Below are 22,029 nucleotides of genomic sequence, written 5' to 3'. Positions count from 1 at the left end.
CACAAAAATGTTTGAGGCCACTCAGGAGACTTTCATGGGGAACCCTGAAAAACTTTGTGAACTGATTGAAGAAGCTGATTTACCTTTGTACGACGGGTGTAAAAAATATGCCAAGTTATCATCTCTGGTTAAGCTTTTCAATGTGAAGGCAATGAGTGGGTGGTCTGATAAAAGCTTCTCGATGGTGTTGGCTCTGTTTAAGGATATGCTCCCAAATTGCAATGAGCTACCTTTGACCATGAGAGAGGCGAAGGAAACTTTGTATGTTTTTGGAATAAAGCATGAGAAGATTCACGTATGTCCCAATGATTGTATTCTCTATAAAGGTTTAATAAACAAGGATAAAACTACTTGTCCTACATGTGGAGCGTCAAGGTATAAGGTGAAAAAGAATAATCTTAACCAAAATTATAGTGTTCCAGCAAAAATACTATGGTATTTCCTAATAATCCCTAGACGTAAAAAAATGTTTCAATCTGTTGAAACGGCGAAGAATTTGGTATGGCATGCGAATGAAAGAGAGGTAGTTGATGGTCAAATGAGTCACCCAACTGATTCCCAAGCATGGAGACACGTCGATCAATCTTGGCCAGAGTTTGTAGCTGATTCGAGAAGTCTTCGGTTTGCACTTTCAACTGATGGCTTCAATCCACACAGTTCTCTTAGCAGCAGGCATAGTTGTTGGCGTGTTATATTGGCGACTTACAACCTGCCACCATGGCTGTGCATGAAGAGAAAGTTCTTAATGTTAACATTGTTGATATCAGGTCCGCACCAACCTGGTAACAACATTGATGTTTATCTTGCACCTTTGATTGAAGATCTTCAGTTGTTATGGCAGCCCGGTGTTGAGGTATATGATGCCTATAAGCAAGAATCCTTTATACTTAGGGCTGTGCTATTGTGCACAATCAGTGATTTTCCCGCCTTTGGAAACTTAGCCGGTTTATCTTGTCAAGGGTATCTTGCTTGTCCATTATCGCGCAAAATAGATTATATTAGATTGAAACACGGCAAGAAGAATGTATACCAAGTGCACAGGAGATGGCTTCCAAAAAACCATCGGTACCGAAAGGAGAAAAGACCATTTAATGGTAAGCAAGAGCTGTGATCAAGTCCAGAATCATTGAACGGGGTGCAAATCTTCACAAAAGTTGAGCATTTAAAAAACTCATGGGGAAAGCCACCAGAAAGTGCTAGAAAGTCAAAAAAATCAAAGAAGGAGAAGACACGAATTAGGTCCAAAGGTTCAAAGAAAAAAAAAGGAAATGAGCAAATAAGTTCTAAGGATACAGAAACACCAAAGCGGAGGAAAAATGACGGTGTATAGAAAAATCATGAGGAAGGTCGCTGGAAAAAGAGATATATATTTTTTGAGTTGCCTTACTAGAGACATTTGCTTTTGAGACATAACTTGGATGTCATGCATATTGAGAAAAATGTGTGTGATAGCATCATTGGGACTTTGCTTAACATTCCATTGAAAACAAAGGATTCACTTCAAAGCTGACTTAACCTTGTAGAGATGCACTTAAGGGAAGAACTAGCACCAGAGAAGAGAGGGACAAGATTCTACCTACCGCCAGCATGTTATACATTATCTAGAGAAGAGAAAGAGGAAGTTTGCACCAATTTGAACTGAAGGTCCCAGATGGATATTGTTCTAATTTCAAATCTTGTGTTTCAATGAAAGATTTGAAATTATATGGTCTTAAATCTCATGATTTCCACCAACTAATGCAACAACTTCTTCCTGTGGCGATACGATTGGTGTTGCCAAAGCATGTGAGGTATACCATTATTCGGTTATGCTTCTTCTTTAATGCTCTTTGCACAAAAATAGTAGATGTGTCGAAATTGGATAATATTCAGAAAGATTTGGTGGTAACTTTGTGTTTGTTAGAAAAGTTTTTCCCACCATCATTCTTCGACATCATGGTGCATTTGACAGTTCATCTTGTAAGGGAGGTCAAGCTATGTGGTCCAATTTTTTTCCGATGGATGTATCCCTTTGAGAGGTAAGTGAATGATTTTTTTAATTTATTTATTAAATGTCTCACAATGCACGTATCAAAGGTTTAAAGCTTTAAAAAACTTTCTAGGTACATGATGGTGTTAAAGGGATATGTTAGGAATCGAAACCGTCCAGAAGGATGTATGGCGGAGAATTATATTGCATAAGAAGCTGTTGAGTTTTGTGCTGAATTCTTAAGTGAAGTAGATGCAATTGGAGTTCCTTCCACAAGAAACATGACAGACAATGATTTGGAAGATGGAGATACAATTTGCAGTGGAAGACCGATTGGGGGTTCGCATGTTGTTGAAGTTGATAAGAAGTCCTGGCAACAAGCACATCTTTATGCGTTGGAAAACATGAAAGAAGTTCAGCCTTATATCAAGTAAGTAAATAAACGCAAAATATTTCAATTTAACTAGATGTTTATCTCCAACGTTTCCATAAGGGAACTGGTAGTTAATACTTGCATTCTTTTAATTCTTAACATAAAAAGGAGCATATGGACTACCTAAGGCTTCAAAATCATCGTAAGGATGCAAAATGGATAAAAGCTTAGCATAATCGCACCTTTATTAATTGGCTTCGCCAAAAGGTATGTTTTGTTAACACTCCATTGTTACTTAAAAAATTAAAACACTATTCTTAACATTGTTTGAGAACCAGGTTGAGGAAGAGCAAGACATACCAAATAACAAAGTCTCCGACACGTTGTAGTTTTTGGCCATGGGACCTAGTCTAGATGTGCTAAAATATTCTGGATATGAAGTTAAGGGTTTTCGCTATCACACAAAGGACCAAGAAGCTAAAATAGTCAACCAAAATAGTGGAGTCAGTGTAGTGGTCTCAGCAATGCAGATTTCTAGTGCCAAGGACAAGAATCCTGTAATTTCGGATATGTGTTTTTATGGTGTGCTTACTGAAGTATGGGTGTTAGATTACTTGACCTTCGAGATTCCTATTTTCAAGTGTGATTGGGTTGACAGCAAGAGAGGCATTAAGGTTGATGAATTAGGTTTCACATCTGTGCAACTTGGTAAAGTTGGCCACAAGTCCGACACTTTTATTTTAGCGTCCCAAGCCAAACAAGTTTTTTATGTGACTAACCAACTAAATTTGGGATGGTCAGTTGTCCTTGCAACTCCTGAAAGAGACTATCGCAATAAGAACGATGATGCTGGGTTCGATGATGATTCCATTATAGACAAGGCGCTGCCAACTATTGACTCATTTGATTTATCTAATGAATTGCCATTGCCTTATGCTCGAGAAAATTGTGAAGGGATTTGGGTCGAGCCCGAATGAGTTTTTCTTTAAGTTAAATAAGACTTATTACTAGTCATTATGGGACTTTTCTTTTCTTTTTCTTATTTTTTTTTGTTGTTTTTTTTACCAGGTTTTAATAATGCTTCAAGTTTTTGTGTTAAACTTATAGCTAAACTGAGATGACTAATGGTACATTTGCATGTTTACATTTCTAAACAATTAAAGACATTCTACTTGGTGGAAGCTTTATATATGGAAGCTTTATATATATATATATATATGGAAGCTTTATATATATATATATAAACACTATACCAAAACAGGACATCCCTAACAGTCAGAAACCGTTACTAAAAATATTTGTAACGGTTTTTATGCGTCACAGTTTGGGCGTTGCTAATGCGTTATTAATATTCGTAACGGTTTATAACCGTTACATAATTATTTATTGTAACGGTTTCTAACCGTTACTAAAATATTTACTAACGGTTTTCTTTGCTCAATTGTATTGCTCTTTAGCAACGGTTTTATAAAATTAGTAACGCTTTTTGGTGTTACTATTTTTTAACATCAGTAACGGTTTTATAACATTAGTAACGCTTTTTTGTATTACTCTTTTTTAACATCAATAACGGTTTTATAAAAATAGTAACGCTTTTTTGTGTTACTCTTTTCTAACATTAGTAACGGTTTTATAAAGTTAGTAACGCTTTTTTATGTTACTCTTTTCTAACATTAGTAACGCTTTTATAAAGTTAGTAACGCTTTTTTGTGTTACTCTTTTCTAACATTAGTAACGCTTTTATAAAATTAGTAACGCTTTTTTGTGTTACTTATTGCAAAGCTTAGTAACGGTGAAGAACCGTTACAAAACTATTTCATATGTAAAAAAATAAAAAATACCCCAAACCCCTTTTTGGGAGACTACTTAACCTGCATAAAGATGCCCCCACTTATTGGGTATTTTACAATCGTCCATAATATAAACAAGAAATCTTACAAGTACATCCAATCACATAATCTTTTATTAAAATAACATCACCAAAACGTCTTTCATAAATAGGACTTGCCACTTTAATGAAATACACACTATTTTCCCAAATCAATGGGACTTGTCCTTAAACTCAAGCTCTCATATCATTTGTACAAAACTAGCACCTTGGTAGTTGTAAGCATCGGGGATGACTTTGGGATGGTATCATCGAAAAGTCCCTTTCATCCTATACACCAATAGAAATAAATAAAAGGAGTCGAAAGCAAGAGAAAACAAATATGTATATATAGATATATACTTATATCCTATTCTTAAGTAGTAGCTCCTTATACTCAAACTACGAATTCAGAAAACAGAGTATGGTAGCATAATTCTTAAGTAGCGATGTTTTGTCCCTTCCAAGAGATCGGAAAGTTCAGTATTTATTTTCACCGGGTCCAACAACCAAACTCACAAAAAATGTGGCAACAGGGTCTCATACTCCTAACAATATGAGCAATTCAAACTCCAATAAACTGTTCCACTTTGAGAAAGTCTTCAAAGATCCTACTTTTGACACTGTTTTGTGCCTTCCAGAAAAATATTTGACGCAAGGAGGTGTTCTCTCATCTCATATACAACCCTACATACTCTATTAAATCCATGGGAAGAGTAAGAGAACAGTTCTATTGATTATTACTAAAGAAGCTCATGGAGTCCAAAAAAATCTATATGCTGAAGATTACTGACCACTACTAGTGTGTATCTACGGGTATGATCATACTATTTGCAACAATTCTTTAAGGTTAAATAGCTAAACAAAGTAAACAAAAACAAACAAAATCATTCACAACAATTCTTTGGAGCTTTCAAGAAATTTTCGCAAACACGACACCTTATACAGCAGTTTGTACTTGAGCAGATTCTAGAACGAGATTAGCGTATTTGTAAGTACGCAAAGAGAGTGCCTTGGTGTTTTCAATAATCTGTTAGGTACCTGCAAGTCGATCAGAGAAGAAAGGGAGTGAGTTGGAAAGGGCTAGCCGACAAAGACGCAAATGAATGCTTAGCAGGAGGAACACCAGTTGAACACTTACACATTCACATGATTGGGTTCCATGACAACAGTTCCGACTTGGAATCAATCTTTGCGTCAAGCTTTGAATTTCGCGACAAGATTCACTATCCATCTTTCAGCCTCGTCATAAGTCATATTCAACTTTTCCGCAAGTGTTACGTGGGATATAAATGAAAAGACGGATGAATGGACACTGAATTTCTGACGTCACAAATTACTAGGCGAACAAAGTGAAACTAATTTACATATAAAATCGATTCTTCAAGTTGCATTTAATTACCCTATATCAATGCGATGTATTTGCACTAAGTTTCAAATATGAAAAAGGCGGGCATTTTCGAAACTCATCCCTCAAAGGTATTTGTAGTAAAGTTGCCTTCTTCAACACGCGTTTTCCCAAGAAAGGATCATTCAAGATAACCCGCACGCGAGTCCGAGAGATTCAAAGGCAGAAAAATATTTCGAGACATGCAGAAAGCGTAGCATAAAATGCAACGTGAAACAATCACAAACACATAAAATAGCATCAAGCTTATGTAAAGATCACGGATGCATATCTTCTCCCCACATGTTGGTATTCCAAGAAGTGATCGGAATTGCTTTACCCCGAGGAAAAGAGTATCACACGCCCTCAATGAAACTAGTATGAGACTTGATGATGTGCATAAAGTAACCCTCCTCAATTTGTTCGAGGTCGTTCCACGCTCTCGAATCAAGTAGAGATCTCCGGTGAAGGTGTCGCATACGAGTTTGTGCAGGTTGAAGGTACTGTCAGAGTCGAAGGTTTTCGTGAGAGCAAAACTGGCGAATGCATGACTTCGTTGTTTCCCATTCATTTAGGCCAATATTACCATGGATAAATGGAGATGGGACTAAGAACCCAATTGTTTACAAAGGACTTGTTCGTCGTGTTCTTGGGATAGTAATGCAAAATCCTGGTATACTCGAGGCTGATATTACCTACCGGATGGACGTATTGAATCCTCAGAGCTGTAGAGAATTGCTTGAGTTAATGATTCTAGATAACCAACTTATTCCGAGGAAGATGCATCAAACTATTTGCAGCAGACCCCCTACCATATTGGGATTCCTCGGTCATAGCGGCTTCAAGAATCGGTTTCGAATATAGAGAGCATTTTTTGCCAATCCCATGAGTACAAGTTTGTTGTAGACATAAACCCGTTCATTGGCCGATGATATTACGAAGTTCTCCTACTGCAATATACATAGATATTTCATTAACCTCCACAAATGTCGGTTCTCAAGTCCTGCGGGTCACATATCCGTCTCAAGTGGGACCTTTATCCCATTCCCATGCCCGGGCTTCCAAGTTAAGGGTCAACCCGTTGATGGACTTGAAAGCATATATACTCTAGATCACAAAAATTTACCAAGTCTACAAATGTAAAAACATACCGCAAGGCCGATGACAAGACCGCACAATATTATTAGAACTATTCCAGTAAATTTGGACAATATCCTTTGAATAATATGTCAAACGGTTTTGTTTGTTGGTCAAGAAGGAGCAAAATTACTGTTGCTTGAGTCGGGCTTCCTCCGTGTTTGCATTTAAGCCATTTGGTGGTCGATTATGTGGCAACCGGGCTATGGTTACTACGGCACGCCCTTTGCGACTTCTGCTTTTTTACGTAAGTAGAATAAGAATAACTGTGTTTTCTTCCAACCTAGAGGTGCTTGAATCGGTTGATGTCAAAGGCAAAAAGTTAGAACATAAATAATTTTAGCACCAAAGCACCTTCAAAAGAAGGAAAGAAAGCTGACTATCAAATAGCGAGGAGGACCACCCTGTTCTAGAAGTCTACAAGTGCAAATCATCGGGCCTTATATTCATCAAAGAGTGATACTTTAAAATTCGAGCTAGAGGCTATTACTACCACGCACCACAAGAACGGATCGTTTTCCAAACTATATCGACTAAACTTGCACCAAACACAATAATCGAAAGAGCGAGAACAAAATCTCATTTGTATTTTTAAGCTACTAAGCATATCAAAATGGTCTTTAAAAAGCACATTTCCAAATTGGATTTAGTAAGCAAACAAGCATGCCTCATGGCGAAGTTTTAAGGAATTCGGGTTCAAGAATAACGGACGTCATTACTATTTACTAGTCTAGAATATGTTGTTTTCAAGCAAAGAGATCATTCTAATACCATTCCATACCCCTAACCGAGAATAAGATCTCGATCGACTCACACTTAAGGAAACCGAATTTCAACCAATCGAAGTTCATAGACTAGTTGGGTAATCAAGGATTTATTTGGTAACTTATGTTTTAAATGTCACCACAATTTCCAAATTTTACAGACAAGATGATTTAAATATATGATAATGGAGTGTTAATAACTTAAAAAGAAAGCAAGGAAAAGCACCAATTACCTCCTTCCATTGGCCACATCCGTAATTTCAGCTCTAGTAGGCGGACCGACTTGACAAGTGACTCCAAAACTGTGTTGCCCGGATGACCTGGAATGTGAGCAGCTCCACATATAGATATAATTTCTTCTTGAATGTTACAGTGAAAACTGTCAATATATGCCTACAGAGAATGCCTGAAAATTCAAACGTCCGACAGCTGCAACTTGTTCTCATTTCAGGAACATTTAAGGTGACAATGTATGCCTTGTCGTCATCCTCAAATTTTGCTACCCGAAAAGTGCTAATTGCACCATCCCCCTCAATTTTATTTGCAGTATAAACAAACGTTTCAACTAATTCATCTTGAAATTTTGCAATTATTTTCCTCGTGTACAAGTTTGCGGCTTGTTTCTCCATTGGGGTAGGAGTCTTCAAGATCTTGGTGTGGTGCGATTGTCTCGAAATCCGCTTCAATTTCTTTCTCAAACCAATTTTCTAAAGCTCTTTCATAATCGACGAAAGAACACAGGGGCGTGGTCCGTTGGTTAGCGTAACCATCAAAAATGAACTAACACTTTCATACCCTTGATTCATGGAGATTGCGGCAAAGAAAGTATCGGAAATATACTGGGGGCCCAAGTGTGTCACGAAGCATTATACAAGGCCCGAAGCCAATCATTTTTCCTAAGATCATATTTGTCGACTAAAGAACTCCAAGATGATTCAAACTCCTCAATCGTCTCGGTCAAGTTGATGCACTTATAAAGTTCCCCTTGGAAAGTTGGATGGGTATGGCAGACATGACCAAGTCTTTCCCCGACCTTCCCTTAAAATGTGCCATTTACAAATATAGTGGCGAAGTTCCGGAAAAACTTGAGCAAGCTGCTGCCTCAGATAGCCTCTCGATCCGATCCGTTGTTAGAGAAACAGAGCACGACCGGACATTGCTTCAAGCTAAGTCTTGAAGAGCCACAAAAAGGAAGACTCGGACTTCGTCAAAGATTTAGAGCACAACCAAACAAAGGCACCATCTCGCCCGTGATGGTTCATACCGATGAATGGCACGTATGGAACCCGACATCGGGTTAGGTGCGTACATAGTGTCAAAAGTAACAACATCCCCAGAGTGAATGTAAGCATTTCTTGACCTTGCATCTGCCCAAAAACATTAGTCATATGGCCCTCGGCCGCCGAAGTTGCATTGCGTAAAAGAAGCCGGGATTCTCAGCCCGCATACGCTTTGAAATAATCGAGAAGATTCTCGAAGCGTCTCTCCCAATGGTTTTCTTTTCGTTAGAAGATCTACCATAACTTGAGGACTGGCATTTTCTGGGCGGATTTGGTTCGACAGAGACGCGGTTTCCATCCATGGACATAAACATGACCCCATCGGAGGAAACTCCCCCCCCGATAAGTTTCAAAGAATGGTCTTTTGCTGCCTCGCAAAATGCCTACGAGGTATAAGGTAATGCACTTTAATATTATATAAGGTAAAGGGAGCCAAATCCTCGGAAAATCTCTTCTACAAAAGGATGAAATCAATTAATATTATATATAATTAAATAAAAAGAAGTAAGTAATTAAATTAAATAAAGAACCTTGGATAAATCAAGAAGAGCATTTTCACGAAGATCGGGATTACTCAATTCGAAACCAATTGTTCAAAGCCAGAAGCCATTTTCTCGCTCTTTGTCGGTGTTATTATTATTATTGTTATTGGAAAGAGAAAAAGCGGCAGCCGCAGATGAAAATGAGGATCGATTAAATGACACAACGAATTGTTGCCGACCCAAATTAAGCCATGCAAACCCAAAAAAAACAAAACTAATAATTATTGTCCCCGTTGCAACATAAAACTCCCTAGATTTGTCGACAACCAACCAAGACTTAGCATGTGGAGGTTGGTGGAAGGTGGTAGAGGGGGAATATCTTACTTGAACGGATAGCAATGGAGGTTCTTCGGTAATGTTGCTCGCCTTCATTGTCACCAAGGCGAGTCCGTAAATATCGATGTTTGCTTAAGGCCGTCGTGCCTGGTGGCAGGAACAACTCTAGAATATAATCATCACATCCAGACAACCCAGTGTAAGTGCTACGTAAACAGATAGCAAAGCAGCTACTTAACCCAAACATGCGTGCGTAGTGTACCAAGGGATACTCACTTTTGCTCAACTGTGTCATATCACTAGAGAAACACGAGCTTTTTGATGAAAATGCCCTCCCACCAACCCCCTGCCCCTTCTATAAGTGATGCTCTGACCAGGCGTCGCCAAAACCCCACGCGGTCGCAAAGATCTACTACATAGAATGCTACATCAGTTGTTCACATGCAAACTTGCCCCATACAACTTCCATCAAAGCTTCTGCAGCTCTTCTTCACACCACCACCACCGTCGGCTACAACCCTGCGATGCTTGCATGGAACCCAGGTTTGAGCTAAAGCTAATTTATGGCTCTCGCATACCGTGGTCAATATTTGAAACATTTCCACAAGGGCATTTTTGACGACACCATTGCAGATCCGCTTTTAATGCATATACTTGAGTAGCAGATTGCAGGGAGGAAAATAAGTATTTAGAATACAATGGCGTCTAACCTCGAGCTTGGGTGATCCAACAATTGAACTCTTGATTTACACTGCTAAACAACTCAACTTGGGTCACTTTGAAAAGTAATGCGCAATGCCAAAGCAAGAAACAATCATCGGATAAAATAAATTCTGCATTCTCCGGATGAACACTTTGAAACACTAGTAAAATAGATAGATAGAGTAAAACCAACCTCAAGAGCTTTACAGGACTTTATTATTGAGATTATCCCAAGTCTTCAAAATGCACATTCTCTATAACGAATGGCACTTTCTTATAAGTAGAGTTAAACTATTAATCACACATTAGACTTCATTTCTTATTGTCTTGCCGAACAAAATACTAGTTTAATCCAGATTACACGATGCGCCAACCTAGTGATAGTCTGGCCCGACACTCTGGTCTACGACATGATACAATCCCATTGCTTGCTAAATTCATTCCAGAATACCAAACTAGTAACATACTAAAATGGTCAAGTCACCCATAAGTTGTCCGTGTACAACGAAAAGCGATCCATCACAACCGAACCATTACCAAGACACTACATGAGTTACGTTCACACTTATAAAGCACTCAATGTCTAAATTACTAGAAGATCTCGCTCAAACAACAAACTCTCATTCATTTAACCGACACAATACATTATGAACAATATTCATACAATAAACAACATATCAAATAAGCTAAGAACCCAATCAACAAATACAAGTTCAAAAATCCCAAGTAAATTTGTGATTCGAAAAGAAAAATCAATATATTTGATTCGAAATAACAACAATCCATTTGGAAAATAGATGGACGAATTTCAACGAAAATGAAAACATGTATATTGAATTGAACTGTCAAATCAATTGTATCCGAAGCTTGGTGATGAATCGAACCTGTAAATTGATAGAAGAGTAATCAAAAGTAATAATCTACAAAGAAAACTGAAAAAATCATAAATAAAGCTTTTGGATTCTAACCTTAGAGATTGTAGGGTTTATTAGGAGTTAATCACTGAAATGAGGAGTTAATCGCTGAAATGAGGTGATGAAAAAAAAAAGCTCACTACTTCTAGCAAACGAAAAGAGAACGTCGGATTTGAAGAAACTAAAGGGAATATATTGATACCTGACCATAGATTGTGATTTGATTAGAATAGATTAGACCTTCAATCGCACAAACACAATCAATAAAACTATCTTTTTTTTTTGTTGATATAAAAACCCATAAAAGGAAGAAAATCGAGACAAGGGGGTCACTTGAATAATTTTTGGAAAAACTGTCTAGGGTATTCTTGATTGCTCATGAGTAATTACTTCCCACACTCTAAACCAAGTACCTTGACACCATAGGGCATACATTTAGCATAAATTTAGGGGCAACTCACACTAACAAAGACATACCTTATTTAAGGTTAGAAGCAATGAGACCATACCACTAAGGATTGGATTCAAAATTGGTACCAACCAGGCTACCACTAGATAACTAGCCAGCAGATTCAAAACTTATGCAGTTTTCTTTCACTAACAATGACAATATATTTGAAACCAAGAAAGCAATGATAGCTAATAAATAGATTACTAAAAAAAGCTTATACTCAAGTAGCTAATTAAAACCAACAATGCATATAAGAAAGAGGTAACGTTTATGACACATTATACAAGTAATGGTGTTGCAAGTATTATTTTTCCACAAGAGCTTATGTGCACATCATAGAAACACAAGTAACATTGAGTCTCCCACACACAAATATCATTCTTTTCTATAATAACAGGTTAATAGTGAAAATGAAAAGAAGAAAAATAATATACATAAAAGATGAAGGTGCTACACTTACATGGTTGGAAACCGAAAGCATTTATCCAAGAACCAAAGAAGCCGCATGGCGTCATCTAAGAAATGATATTCAGAAAACGACAATATATGACTCAATAATTCATGTTTAAACTATAGAGATAATGAAGAAATAATACTACCCAACTATAGAGATCGACAAAAAAGAAACTAAACTAAGTTATAACATGTTAAGCAAATACTAGTACACACCTTTAGTTCGAGAATCCCAACGCTCAATGGAAAAACAGTCCAAGGCTCCACCATCCTCCCCCTCCTCCTTTATCCGGGCTTGGGACCGCAATGCAAACCAATTATATTAATTTGCACAGCGGAGTTAAAATGGGTTAGGGCTTTCTTCAACCTACTAAGCAAACAAGCATACATACATACACTGCAATCAAATTTAATAAATAGATATAGTACCTAACATATTAAAGTTAATACTCATCCATACCAAAAAGACCATAAGTTTGTCAAGTCACTATGACATCCATATTAAACAAAAACAAACGGCATTCAAAACATAAAGAAGCCAAACCATACTAAAAATCCCAAGTTCAGAAAGTTTGCATATCCCAAACAACTTATTAAGAAAACTGCATCCTTGACTCGAGCCAAATTAAAGGACCTCCAGCACTAAAACCATCCAAAAATCTAACTCCATCTTGGGGCCCATCGTAAACAAGAGCATCACCAACCAAGACTTCCTCTATGTAGACCTTTTTTTCACCTGCGAGAACTTTTCTGCCATTGCAATATCCAGCTGTCTCTGTCATGACATACCCCTTAGCAACCACTACACCATCCCTATCTAATAAGGATACATTTGGTGAAGAACTGCCGCCCCGAAGGAGGATTCAAATTTGCAAACATATTCATCAAGTTTTGTTGAGTCGAAAGTGACTAAACGTAATTGGAACCGACTTCAGTTTACGGTGTTAGGCCGACGGTTGTTGAGTAGTTGATGTTCCATTGTTTTTAACAAATTTTAAGTACATCCCGACACAATTTATAGTAACAATTGGTCATACATAATGAAATTGTATGCAAGAAAGCACAAGTGCAAACTGCAAACTCACCTTTAACACGCCTATGACATTAGATAAGGAAGACTTCATCTCATTCATTTCCCCCTTCAACTCAGAATTGGATGAAGAGCTTGCTTGCGCAATAATGCCTTGGCAATACCATGACGTTGCAATTGCTTCTTAGACTTGTTGGAGCTGATTCCACGTGTTCTACTCCCTTTGTCGGGGCCCAAAGACTTGGACAACTCATCATTATCGAAGTCTACTTCCATTACACTCGCCACTCACCACCCGAGACTTGCTTCTTTTCTTCTTTTATTAGAAGCCTCCACTTGTTCCTATATGAGTAATACATGCATAAATTATGAGAATGGTATGCAAGTATGCAACATAACCTATATACAATACCAACACACAGGTAAGTTCAAGCTTCAATGTTATTAGAACTTACATAATGGGTTTGAGCCGCTAATATAGTTCCATCACGACGCTCATGTCCTTTTTTTCCAACTATCTACCCGTCCATGTTTTCTACTAGGATCTTCTTTATCCTACAAAAATAATCCTTAATAGTTGTTAGCATAAGGTGATAAGAAAACGTTAGTACAAGAATAGACACCTACCATTTTATCCAATTTATGGGCATATGTGCCCCCGCCCATTAGTATGTCGATATATGTTCTTTTGGCATTCTCAAAGATTCTTTTGCGTTTCTAGCTCTCACTTCACGGGTACTCTCATTTTCGACAAACGCAGCCCAATGATTTGGATCCTTGCCATCCGGGCATCTTTGCAATAGCTTCTTCCACGCCCCCGCACTTATGCAAAAATCTCTTCCTAAAGGCATACTTTGATGATCTGAACTTTTGGGAAAAGTCCTTTTCAACTTCTCGCTGATGCTGCTTGGGGAACATTAGGCTCAAATTCTTCCTACATGAACAAAGTGATGTTTGTTCATTTCATATTAAGTAAATTTCCACACAGGGCTGGACAACATGTAGATATAGGATTGGAAAAACATACTAATTATCAAGAATAATGGATGCTATCATTGAAATTAAAGTACATGTAAACCATACCATTAATTTGTTCCAGACATTATCCTTGAAGCTTCCATCTATTTTTCTCCAATCTTTGTAATGAATTGGAATACGAGCTCGAACATAAACTCCAACCTGGGTATTCCATTTGGCATGGTTAGGACCCAGCAGTGGCGCCATCCTCATTGAACTCTATAGGTAACTTGGTAATCGTTGGTAAAGCTTAGAGAAGGCTGAGATGTATGTGAGTCGGAAGTTAAATTATGAGATGGATGTGGGACTGAACTCGAAGGTTGGGAAGCAGTATGTTGTGATTGACCTGATGACATTATTAAATAGCCTAATATGACAAAAACAATTGTTAGAACAGAGAGGTAAAACTAGGATACCACAAAAAAAAATGAAAAAGTTCAAAAGTATACATTTATAAAGACCACTCTTGATAATAAAAAAACATAACTCTCACCTAATTGCACAAACAAACTTCAAAATAGAAAAAGTAGAAAATGAGAAGTTTGCATGCAACTAAGAATCTTAAAAATATCTAAGAATCTTAAAAATGTGATAATGCAACTATTACAATCAGGTTAGACTTTGCATCAAAGGCTGCAAATTAGGTTGGTCCTCAAGAATAGATTGGAAGTCGGTTGGTGCATCTAGTTCATCAACTCGACTTGTCAATCGCCTAGGTGAATTTATCACTACCCACCAATTAGGATTTCTCAAATCCTTTTGAGTAAAATACTTGACTAGCCTCGGAAGCAAGAATCGCCGGCTCATCAATATACTGATCAACACTCTTTAGCCTATTGAGATTAACCATCACCAAATTAGAATCTTGACAAAGTTTACAACCATTGGTCTTGTCCTCCACCTTCACCCAATTGCAATAAAAGACAACATGCTGGAAGGTCATATAGTCCAGCTCTATTATCTGTTCGATAACCCCATACCACTTAGTCGATGCATCAATGGGATTTTTGTCCTTCCTACTTGACGTAAATGTAGTGATTGCATTCATGCAAACACCACTGTCTTGTGTAGCAACTGTTTCATCATGCGACCTAGTAGAGAACACAAAACCATTAACACGATACTTTTTATACGTTTTAGCTTTGAACAATGGTCCTTGGACAAATCGCCATAAGTCACAATTTGTGTCTTTTTCAGCCAACAACTGTGAAGTAAAAAAAAAACGACAATTAGAAAGTTAAAAGTACAAATTGTAATATCCTAGTAAACTAAATACATGAATAGAAGAAAACAATACCTTGTCCTATAACCACACAATGAACTCAGTTTGTATCTCCACTTCTGTCTTTGCTATCCCTTTTCTTTTACCACGTGCACTTGCTTGCAAGACACGATACTCACTGCAATTTGTTTATGCAGTTTGACATGACTATTTATTACGACTTTCTAGACTAGTAATTTCAAGTCAAATGTGTCAAAAAAAGAAATCAAACCTATAATGTTCATCAAGCTTTTCGACGTCTAGTCGAAAAAGAACCCATCTACGGATTTGTATCCATTGTTCCTTGCCTAGGGTCCGCGGTTTACCCCTCAAGTATAGGCCCCTCATCACAATACTCTCCATCTTCATCTAGAAACACCTCACGAGTAGCTTTGTGATTTCCATCCCGTGAATTTGGCATGTACTCCATAGCATACCTAATGATTGAAACAATATAGGACTCCAATAGAGCCTTCAACATAGCGTTTATTGCTCGGAATATTTTTACACTCCTTCATTGCCCTATTAAAATAAACAAATCCAAAATTGTACTTAGTAGTTTCGATGATAATTGCCATTAAATATGAAATAAAGGTAAAATTGTACATACCGTTCAAATGGATACATCCACCTAGGATACACGGGTCCACAAATCAGCCCTTCATCAGCCAAATGCACCAAAAGGTGGATGCTGATATCAAAAAAAGCGGTTGGAAAATACTTTTCCAGCACACACAATGCCTCTGCTACCATGTATTTGGCAACTTGGATTTCCTTTCGGATTAAGACTTTCGAACATAGGAGATTAAAGAATAAGCTAATCGGTGAATAGCTCACGAAATCACGATGTTTTGGAAAAGTGTGTTGAAGCAAACTGGAAGCAAGTAACACATAATCGCATTGATAGTCGTGTGATTTCATTGTAAGCAAACCGGGGAGGACTCAAAGTGACAACATTTTTTAAATTCGGATTTAAAACCCGAAGGAAGCTTCAAGTTCTTCAAAATTGTGCAAAACTCAAGTTTCTCATCTTTATTCAAGACAAATGGGGCCATTGGTTTAACAGATCTCCCTGTGATTGGGTCTGTTTGCATCCACTAACCACTATGAATCCCCATTTTCTTCAAATCCTCTCGCACCTGTACTGTATCCTTTGTTTTCTCTTTCTTGTCAAGAATCGCATTTATTATGTGTTCTGCCACATTCTTCTCATCGTGCATCACATCAATAACATGTCGAATCTTATGTTTCGCCAATATTCCATTTCAAAGAGAATAGACCTCTTATACCGTAGCCCAAGAACTTCATAATCTTCATCATCTCCAATAGCAACCACATCTACATCATCTACACTCCGTTTGGCACCTTTTAATACTTTACCAGGTACATAATGGACACGACTTAGCATTTTCTCAATTACTTCTCCCTTTAACCTTGGTGGAGGGGGGTTTAACTCTTTTGTCTTAAGTCCTAAGTACTTGCCCTGCCTAAATGGGTGATCAGATTTAAGAAACATCCGGTAATTTGTATAAACGATCTTCCTTGCATTCCCAAGATGCATAGACGGAGTTTCATCACCACAAATAGGACAAGCTTTGTAACCATGTGTTACACAGCCTGATAAGTTACCATACGCAGGTAAATCATGAATCCCCCACATCAACATAGCCCTCAAAGTAAAGTGCTCTCTTTTGTACATGTCATAAGCTGCCACCCCTTCTTTCCATAACTGTTGTAACTCATCAACTAGTGGTTGAAGAAATACATCAATGTTTTGACTCGGTGCCTTCGGCCCTGGTATTAATAATGACATCATATGGAACTCAGATTTCATGCACAAAGACGGAGGGAGATTATAAGGAACTATGTAAACAGCCAACAATCAGAAACCAGTGGATTGAACTCCACGTGGATTGAATCCATCGGTTGCAATACCAAGCCAAACATTACGCCCTTCCTTAGCAAAGTCCGCCAATCATCTTTACATGTCTTCCACGAAAGTGAATCGATTGGGTGTCGCATATAATTCCAAGAAGGTGTCGCTCTATCGTGCCATGTCATTTCACGCGCTATCCATGCTATTGTGTACAACCTCTTGAGTCTTGGAATCAAAGGAAAATGTCTCAATACTTTTCTCGCCTCTTTTGTTTCTTTCTTCCCCGTTTTCCCCTCCTTCACTTTGTATCTAGGTGTTTCACATTGAGGACATACCGTTAAGTCAGCTTCATCTTCCAATATAACATACAGTTGTTTTCGCATGCATCTATACACTTGGCTTTCATTCCCAAATCTTTTAACATTGCCTTCATTACAGGATACTTTAAAGGCAACGTGTTTCCTTCCGGGAACCATTTTCTTAACATGGACAAGAGCGCGGTCACACTGTTTCCTGACCAATTATATTACTTCTTCAAGTTTTGTAGGTCCACCACTGCCGAGAGAGTTGTTATAGGAGCCTCGCATGAAGGGTATAATTTTTCTTCCGCTTTTTGTTTATATTCATTATACCTTTTACCCAAATCTGGTTCAAGAACATATGGTGGTTCCAAATCTCCACCCTCACTTTCATCGCCTCCATTCAAATCACCTGCTAGCCCTTCATGTATGCCATAAGCAACGTCAACAAGATTCCCCATTCTAAGTCCTTCAGCCTCATTGTTTTCTTCTGCATCTCGGTCTACCATTCGATCCTTATATGGGTTCTCACCATGTAAAACCCATACACGGTATGTTGATTCTATACCATGCAAAATCAAATGTTTTCTCACTATATCAAACGGAAACCTTTTCCTATTTCGGCACTTATTACAAGGGCAAGGACACGTGGTCGATGTAAGGTCCTTGTCACTAGCAAATTGAATAAAATCCGACACCCCTTGCTTGTATACAATCCCAAATCTGTCAATTTCATTCATCCAATCCTTTGGAATTGGTTGAGACATACTGCAAAATAACTCCTTACACTACACCGTTTAGAATAAAATAAAATCTACACAAAATAGTTTAGAGGCAAAAGGATGAAAGTGACTTTGAGCTTGCAATATGACATATACAGACACAACTATTGACTTAACTTCATTATACCAAATCAAGGAGTTCCTTCAATATGCAAGTCTAGTATAGGTAATAGCAGAGTATCATTTTTTTTTCGGTAGAAATATTGGCAAAGTATCAAACCACTAAGGTAAGTATACTCAATATTTTAATCCAGTCACCATAACAAATTTGACAAGGAAACACTAAAGAAAAATACAAACACTCGAGTTCACTCATGACAATGACGACAAGATATTTGTCCAAATAATGACATATAAGAAAAGATCTCTCAAAGTCAGTTTTAACACCATCGATTAGTTTACTTACCACAATCATTTTACTTGAAAAAAGCCCATAGGATAAAACAACGATAATAACATGTAAACAGATAATAACCACAAAGATGCATTTCCACAAACAATCCAGAGACTCAAAAGAAGAGTTCAAACAGCATAGTATTCATATATTGAATAGTACTAATAGAGCATACCCATTACATGCCTGATTAAACCAACAAACTGAAACAGAGAACTAACAACTCCCAAAAACAATTGTTTTTTTATGCCTGATTGTTATGTAATTTGCGTTTTTCTTGGTTACAAAATTATTTGCGTGAGTTTCTAATGGGCTTTGAATTTTATATTGTATGAACTCAAATATAAATATTTGCGTGGGTTTCCTGCTATGAATTTTATATTTGCGTGTGCTATGAATTTTATATAATATTTGCGTGGGTTTCCTATGAATTTTATATTGCCCAACTATGAATTTCCTACACTATGGGGGCATATGTGTGAGCAATGTCTACTTGCAGGCCCAAGTCCCCCCGTGTACTCATAGTTTAAATCCAAGTCCTCATTGCAAGAGATCAATTATCTATCACAAGTAAGGGAAGAAAAAGTAAAAGGGACAAACAAACAAAGTAAAATAGTAAAGTGAAAAGATGGTCTTAAGTCTAAATACACTAAAGAACACCCACTGTAGAGAAATCTATTATATGGTCTTGCACTAGGTCATTGAATTTCAGTACAAAAACATCAAATCCTAGGCTCTCTGATCAAAGTTTCTTTAGAAGAAAGGAAACGTACATATATGGGTATTTGCGGGGGACTTTGGAATATCTTTCTAGTTCGCTAAGCAGTAACCATGAAAAGAGCAAGAAAAATAAACTATTGCAAACTGGGGAACTTATGGTCAGTATGGACTGTGATGGGTGTGAGCTTAAAGTTAAGAAAACCCTCTCTTCACTGAAAGGTATCTCTACTACTTAACCCCTTAAAATGTATTTGCATATATAAAGCAGCGCATATGATACATAATATGGTTGTACTCAAAACAACAAACCATATGATAGTGGGTATAGGTTAGAATATAATAGGTAGATTGAGCAAATAGTATACTAACACAGGCTATTGTATACGAAACTGACATGTAAGGACTCGGAAGCACAGGGACCGTGAATAGGACATATACTCACCATCGAAGCAGAATTTAGGATATCCTTGTGTACATGAATGGGATGAGATTTGGCATACTCCCAATTCCCAGTCAAGTAAACAGGAAAGAATTCCCAATCTTTGTCTGAATGAGGGAGATTCAATACTTGCGTGGGTTTCCTGCTATGAATTTTATATTTGCGTGTGCTATGAATTTTATATAATATTTGCGTGGGTTTCTGCTATGAATTTTATCTCTCAACTCAAATATTTTGAACCGCTTTTCTCCAGCTTTTCTTTTTATTTTTGGGCTCTCCTTAATCGGGTTTGATGGTGTACAAGGAAAACTAAAGGTCTCGCACACTAGGCTTCAAATTATATTTTAGCATAACAAGTTCAGTAATGCCTAAGGTGCTTGTTTGGCATGCTTCAACAACACATACTTCTCAGTAGTGTGTGTCAGGTGTACATGGATGGATAACCAAGAAAACTTATTTGAAGAACACAAGATATCAAATAAAAATCGAAATTTTTTGTTGTATTTCAAAATAAATATCATACCTTTGAAGCAAACTAGCACCGAAATTACTTGCAATGGTGGATTAAACACCTAGAGGAGTGTGAAAAAAAAGCATAAAACTGGAAATTAGTTAATGAAAAAAAAGCATAAAAAGCATAAGAAGAAGGAAAAGGAAGAGAAAACTACTGGATGTCGGTGGCGGCAGAAGTGTTGTTTGGTTGAGAGAGAGAGAGAGGGGATGTCGGTGGCGGCAGAAGTGTTTGTTTGTTTGGTTGGAAAAACAGGGGATGAAAAATATAAGTGAGAAGAGAGAAGAGAGAAGAGAGAAGAGCGCGATTTTTTTTTCGCCCAAAATTCTAATTTTCGATTTTATTTAGTTTCTATTATCTTTTTTTTTTTTTTTTTTTTAATCTAGTTTTTATTATCTTAATAACCTTTACGGTTTTATGTCAAAACAAAACTTTATAAATACGTTACAAATTAATTCTCAAATCGGGGAAAATTAACTAACACATTATTTGCAATTTTAACGCTAAATAAACGTTAGGAACTTAGTTACACCTAAAAAGCGTTAGTAAACAAAAAAAGTGTGCGTTACTGATTTTCTGTTTTGGTGTAGTGAAAGCTTCCATATATAAAGCTTACACCAAGTAGAATGTCTTTAATTATTGACAAACCTTGCAAAAACAAAAATGGTCTTTACAGGTATACTCATGGATCCAGAAGAGCATTCCGAATCACAAGAGTATTCAGATTTCGAAGAGCATTCAGACTCGGAAGATGGCTCAGAAGAACATTCGAACTCCAAAGATGGTTCACAAGAGCATTCAAACTTGGAAGATGGCTTTGAAAACCATTCAGACTCAGAGAAGCGGTCAGGCTCAAAAGATATGGAAGTTGACGAGGCAGTAGCAAAAGGTTCAAGCAAAAAAAAGAAAGTCAGAAGAGCGGCAAAGTGTGTAAAATTAAAAAATTGAAAAAGGGTGAATATCAAGGAGTTGTTTATAATGAATCTGGGCAACCAATTGGTCAAGGTGGAACTGACATCGGTAGTTATGGAGGCTACTTGGTGAGGACAAGAGTAAGGATTAAAATAACTAATTGGAAAGATGTATCACCAACATTGAAGAAAAATTTGTGGATCTCTTTGAAGGTACATTAATCTAATTCTTTATAAGCTAATTTCATTTTGTTTACATGATTAACTAATATGCTACTTACAAATAGGAAAAATTTAAGTTGGACACAAATGAAAGATCTATTCGTACAAGTGTGATGGGCAAGTTGTGGAAAGCATTCAAGTCTCGTCTTAGTAGACGGTACATCTTACCTTTTAAGAATAAACCGAAGCGACTCAAGAAAATACCAAAGTTGTATAGAAAAGTAATCAGTCAAGAAGATTGGGATACTTTTGTAAAAAGTAGACTTACACCTGAATTTCTGGTCGTATTTCTCTTAATTGAATTTTTCTTTTGTTTGTACATGCATGCAAGCTATTGTTTTCCTGTCTTAGTTTCTTGAAAGTCCTAAACAGGCTAGTATCCATGTACTGGTGGATTCCAAGCAAAGAGGTTGTGCCTGGGGAGGTTGGACTTGTAGCAGAAGGCCAAGTTT

General features: G+C 37.3%; 2 pseudogenes; both read right to left on the bottom strand.

Moving 5' to 3' along the window:
• Window positions 1-7,763: 7,763 nt before the first annotated feature.
• Window positions 7,764-14,369, bottom strand: LOC147502213 (protein FAR1-RELATED SEQUENCE 3 pseudogene; annotated as a pseudogene).
• Window positions 14,370-16,642: 2,273 nt separating this feature from the next.
• Window positions 16,643-18,365, bottom strand: LOC147502212 (uncharacterized; annotated as a pseudogene).
• Between the last annotated feature and the right edge of the window lie 3,664 nt (window positions 18,366-22,029).

The sequence above is a fragment of the Coptis chinensis genome, chromosome 4 (genome assembly GCF_015680905.1).
Source record: "Coptis chinensis isolate HL-2020 chromosome 4, ASM1568090v1, whole genome shotgun sequence".
Classification (NCBI taxonomy): domain Eukaryota; kingdom Viridiplantae; phylum Streptophyta; class Magnoliopsida; order Ranunculales; family Ranunculaceae; genus Coptis; species Coptis chinensis.
This window is presented reverse-complemented; position numbering and strand designations above follow the sequence as displayed.